Source organism: Aptenodytes forsteri, unplaced genomic scaffold (assembly GCF_000699145.1).
Source record: "Aptenodytes forsteri isolate BGI_AS27 unplaced genomic scaffold, ASM69914v1 Scaffold227, whole genome shotgun sequence".
Lineage (NCBI taxonomy): Eukaryota > Metazoa > Chordata > Aves > Sphenisciformes > Spheniscidae > Aptenodytes > Aptenodytes forsteri.
The window spans coordinates 4,003,401-4,009,400 of record NW_008795365.1 but is presented as its reverse complement, the minus strand read 5'-3'; positions in this window follow the sequence as shown (position 1 = coordinate 4,009,400).

The window sequence follows — 6,000 nt, the reverse complement described above, 5'->3', positions numbered from 1 at the left end:
CGAGTAGGGGCTAGACCAGGCTCGTGTGGTTATTTGTGGCAAAATGCTTAAGGAGGCAGTGAGAGCAAGCCGGGGGCAAACCTGCTCCAGGATGAGCAGAGAAGAGAAGGCTTTGGGGAGACCTTATTGCAGCCTATCAGTACTTAAAGGGGGCTTATAAAAAAGATGGTGGCAAACTTTTTAGCAGAACATTCAAGGTCAGGTTGGACGGGGCTCTGAGCAACTTGATCTAGTTGAAGATGTCCCTGCCCAGGGCAGGGGGGTTGGACTAGGTGACCTTTAGAGGGCCCTTCCAACCCAAACTATTCTATGATTCTATGCTCATATTCATTCATGCAGTTATGCATAAATAGGTTCTGAAGTCCTACTCAACTATGTGTGAGCGTGTTACAGCTTTGACCCTCCCAACTGGCTTCCTGTTAAATCTGTTAAAAAGCAAATTCTTCAGTCTAGTGTGTGAATGAACAGTCCAGTCTTAAATAACAGGGAAAGACTCAAGAAAGTATTTGATGGTTTTTTGACCAGCCAAAAAACGAGGCCTATTTTTGGTTTTGGTCACGTTAGACTGTGCTGTGAACATTGGCATGAAGGTCCAGGGACTCAGTGATAGAGAACATTTTTCTATTCTTTATTTAAACAGGCACCTTCCCAGAAGAGTAACAATCCAAAGTTTGCAGTTCCAGTGAAATGCTGTCTGAGAAGTGCTGGAAAAAAAAGGTATGTGATAGAAAGTAGAAGTTTGAAAAGTAAAGTAGAACAGAACTACGTGCAAACAACAGAGGATACTACAGGTATTCAAAGTCTTTTTTCATTAACTATAGCATAAATTGGAAAACCTGTTGTTTTTGCGGGTTTTTTTTCAGAGTTGTGCCATATGTTGCATTTTAATCACGGTTGAGGGGGAGGGAAATGGAACAACGAAAAAAAAACCCCAAACAAATCCAAAACAAAGCAAAACCACCTCCTAGCATGGAATGCCCTCCCCCACCATCTTAAAGTAGGGAAATAGGCCACAGAGGCTTCACAAGGCTGCAAAGAAGTGCCAGAGTATCACTTTGTGCTCTTACGCTGTACAGTTCTTGGGGTTTTTTGGAGGTGTGTGTTTTTATTCTTTTTTTTTTTTTTAACCTAATGAAACATTTCTAGTTGGTGTGTTCCCCCCCTGCCCCCCCACCTCTGCTACTGCTCAGTTCCAGCTCTAAAAAATAGGCCACAGAGGCTTCACAAGGCTGCAAAGAAGTGCCAGAGTATCACTTTGTGCTCTTACGCTGTACAGTTCTTGGGGTTTTTTGGAGGTGTGTGTTTTTATTCTTTTTTTTTTTTTTAACCTAATGAAACATTTCTAGTTGGTGTGTTCCCCCCCTGCCCCCCCACCTCTGCTACTGCTCAGTTCCAGCTCTAAATTATCTTTTTTTTCTTTTCTTTTTTAAATTTTTAACCTAATGAAACATTTCTAGTTGGTGTGTTCCCCCCCTGCCCCCCCACCTCTGCTACTGCTCAGTTCCAGCTCTAAATTATCTTTTTTTTCTTTTTTTTTTCTTTTTTAAAATGGTGGGTACTTAGGAGAGTCATACATGTAAATGTAGCCACTGCCAGGTTGGTCAAAGACAGCTGTTGTGCACATGTGGAAGCACAACAGCTACATTTCTGGTGTATTGCCTGGTATCTAGCAACTGGATGGCTTCCTAGTATACATAGCATTATGTTCCCAAGAGCTACGCAACAAGCCCACAAGCCAAGTAAAATTCTGGTCTTTGGTTCAGATGTAACCTGTTAACTCAGCCTAGATTTGCCAAGACACGTGTGACATCTGAGCCGTCCCGAGTGGCTCGATGCCAACAGTGCTGTACTCCAGCCAGTGTGCGCTCCTGGGGAAATGGGCGCCAGGCTGCTCCCTGCAACCTCCCACCAGGTCTTTTAGGCCAAGATTTTTAAAAGCAGCTAGTGGATTTGTTTGGTCAAGATGAGTCGCCTTGAAGACGCTCACCTTTCAGGGGGCATTGAACTCGGGGTGCTAAATCCATCCCCATGCCTTTTCTGGGGGCTCCTGCTGGGCACTCAGGCCTCGGCTGCCCCACGTCCAAGCTTAGCTGTCACTTCTGGAATTTTTAGATGCTTCACTGGTAGTTTGTAAAACTTTGGTGCAAAAGATGATGCCTCTTCCCTTGCAGTCTACTTGAGTGCCTCTGCGATGAGAAGATGACATACCACTCACTGCAGCTCCACAGACACCGTAGTGGTTGGCAGACCTCCGGGTAGGAGTGATTGCGCTAGTGTTTTATTAGCTCTCAGAAAATATAGAGCAGGGAAGAGGCTGTGCAGGCGCCTGCACAGTCTGCCTGAGCTCTGACCTCTCGGGCAAGAGGCTAGATTGCTTTTACAGCCAGTACTTAACCTTGCTGCTGAGACTTGTCAACAAGGAGGCCAATTAGCAGCAGATATGATGGTGGATGATATAATGCAGATGTCTGTCTGTTAGGCACACAACTGATATATTTTTAACACACCGTGTATTTTAAAATGGCTCTGCATAAATGATGCCATACCCTGCAAAAGAATCCCTGTCTACAGTCAAGTGTTACAGAAAATGTTAGGCTTTTTTTTCCAAAGTCTCTCTTAAGCCTTATTCCGCTGGGCTCACGATGACTATGGCAGGTGTAGGATTATAAGAAATAATTCTGCTTGAAAAAATGTCCACTTTTAAGTTGTTATTTTTTTTAACATATAAGTTATTATTTTAAGTTGTTATTTTTTTTAACATATATGGCATATTAAAAATATATGTAGATGCAGGATGAAAACAGGGCAGTTCTTGCTGTCCCAAGAGGGTCAATACGCAAACCGAGATGTTTTCTATCACCACAGGTGTATATTGGTGTATGTATCAGAAAAGACAGCTTAGGGAAAGTTGAGTTAATATTGATTAAAATTGTGCAGGTCTACAAGCATGTTAATAGCCACCTGCTGCAAAGGACATGGCTCTTTATCACGTATCAGCATGTGACACTAATACCCCTTTGGGTGCACATAGGGCTCTTCTGTCAGATGTATGGTTTTTGGTAAAGCTAGAGAGGCTGGTTGCAAGAGGACGGTCGATGTTTTCGTTGAGATGGGGCCTGAGCTTTTAAACAAAAGTTTACAGTAAGACTCAAGGGTTGGAGCTACTACGAGACTTGCACTTAACTGCTAGCTGACTACTGACGCAGGCAGGATAATTCAGTCCTCTGCTCAGCCCCCTCCTAGAGACATTGAGACACTGTCAAACAGTGCCGAGTACACCGCTTCCAGAGGCAGCCGTGTCCCCTTTCCTCTGCCAGCCAAGGTGCTCTTTGACTCACTCCCTGCACCTTCTCTGCTTGTTTTGACTGAACACTTGAACCTACCTCTTAAACCATTGTCTCAATTAAATGAATGGTTATAATAATTTACAACAGAACTGTAACAATTTACACAAGCAGAGGTCTGTTTTAAAACCAAGATAGATATAATCAGTGCTCCGTAGATCAATCTCTGAAATACCTTTCAAAATTATACCGGAGAATTTGCATGATCGTCTTTTAATTGCTAGGATAACTACTTATGTCTAGCGCAAAAAAACCCCCACATAGAGTGTCACTTTATATCTTCTATTACAGCTATAGTGCAAGAGGAGAGAAAGACCGCCTCTTCTTGAACATGGCTTACCATCCTAACGTCAAAGCTAGAGCTGCCTTCCCTTCACCTAACTACTCACCGGCAAAAGGAGGAGCAGTGGATTCAACACCCAAGCTGTTAACAGCACCACGTACTCTAGCAAGGTACCGATAGAGGCCCTGAAAATTAGTATCCGCGCCCCAGTAGAAATAACCGCAAGAATTTTTCAGTTGATTAGACCTTAACGCTGCCCTGACTAACTGAGGGCAAAGGGCAATCCACATGTATTTAGTGTTAACATTAATTTATCTGAGGATAATTTTTATCTAATGAATACCCAGATTTTTTTTTTCCTTGCTTAGTGTTTAAATACTCTAACTTCCTTTTAGGATGTTCAGTATCTTTTCTTGTTCAGTGGAGCCAATAATATCTTTGCTGCTTGGAATTTTTTCTGCTCTTAGGGTTTCTTTCTTCAGCCTCCTCTGCGCATTTTAATTATTTCATTAATCTTTGGTGAAAAAAAAATAGCTTTTTCTACAATGCTGACAAAATGCATACATAATATTTTTACAATAAAAAAAATAGATTTTCATCACAATCTTTTAATGCACAATGTTCCTTTATTCACTGCGTAGCTCCCCTTTAAGGAAAGAGTTCCCCCAATTTCATTGGGGCTACTCCCAAGCAAGTCCAGGTTCACCAAACTACTGTTTAAGGATCTGATTTTTGAACGGCAGGGCTGAGGAGGGTAGGGCCGGAGAGCTCCATCATCCTCCCGACTGAGCAGACTCCTCAGAAGAGGCATTATCCCCCTTGCTGAATTGACCTGGCAGGTTGGTACAAGTACAGAGCCCACAGAGAGAAGTCCTGCAGCCGTCCTAGGAGTATTTGCTGTATCTCTTCATTGGCAGTAATAACCAGAGCTTTCTTTTTCAATTTCAACCGTTGATAACACCTTACCTTTTTTCTTCATATCTTCTTGTCTTGTAGGAGAATCCTTTCCCCCTCCCTCCAAATCAAGCCTAAATCTATTTAAGGTGAAAAAAGAGGAAGGAAAACCAAAAAGAAACAAGAATATAGCCAACCTTTTTAATTAGAGTATATTGTACTTCCAAACTGGATACACTAGAAATTGGCAATGCAACATAAGATGCAAAGGAATATACCAGTTACTGTCAAAATGACCCTGTACAGCCTTATAATGCAAAAAGCTTTATACAATACAAATTTTTATTAATGTACACAAACCTTGACAGAATGATATTTGAACATAATACAACAAGTAAAAAAAAAAGACAGAAGAAAGAAAAAAGTGCTGAGAACTTTAACTGAATTACAAAATGGAAAAACATGCTAGCTTTCGTTAAAGAATGCATAGTGAAAACCAGTATGAAATTACCTTTATGGTGGGGGGGGAATTTATCAGAACTGTTGGTCATTAGTCGGTAGGGGGGACCTCTGGAGAACATTCTTTTCTTTAGCCTTGAACTGCAAACCAATTATTTTAATATGCATGAGCTCTGATAAATACTGTATTTTTTTCTTAAAAAAATAAAAACCTCCTAACACACTTTTCCTTACAGAGAAAACTTCTATAACTTGCCAGAAAGAATTAATTTATCCTTTCCAAAGTGCTAAACAAATTTCCCAGGTACATTAAACATTACTATGTCAGATACTGGTACAGTGGAACATTGTTGAACGCGTGGTGTTCGCATGCTCACAGCTCATTCTTGGAAGTTCCAGCCCTATTTAAACTGCCGTTTGGTTTACGTAAAGTGTCCTACTAATATTCCTACTTCTTCCTCCTAGACAGCTGTACTTTACCTGTCGGTTTGAAAAATAAGCTTTCTGATTTGGAAGTGTTTCTCTTCTATGGTGGGGGTCAGAGATGTACGTATTGAGTGTATTTTAAAGAACTGGTATAGTTTCTGGATGCAGATTGCATATTTCATGCTGTCAGGATACTCAAAGCATAAAAAATTGAGTGTTTACTAATACAGCATTTTCTATTTTGTCTGTACTCTGGGTGGGGTGGGGTGGGTGGGTGTGTTTACCAGGAGTTCTGATGGAGTAAAGCATGGCAAACAGGGCCCTGAGTTACATAGGTTGTTTACAAAGGTTTATACATACTTTGGAACAGATGGCTTTGCTTTGCTGCGTAGACAGACAGAACTGCCACGTGCTCGTTAGAACCAAAACTGTCTGCTGGAATGTAAACAAAATGGTGGGACTTCTCTGTCCTTTAGTTAATAATTCCAAATGATAACCTGCTACTACTTTGGATATTTCCCCCTTGTAAATAGCTTCTAGTATGTTAACAGGAGTGCACAGATTAGGATGTCCTCCCCGAACAGGAAGAGTTTG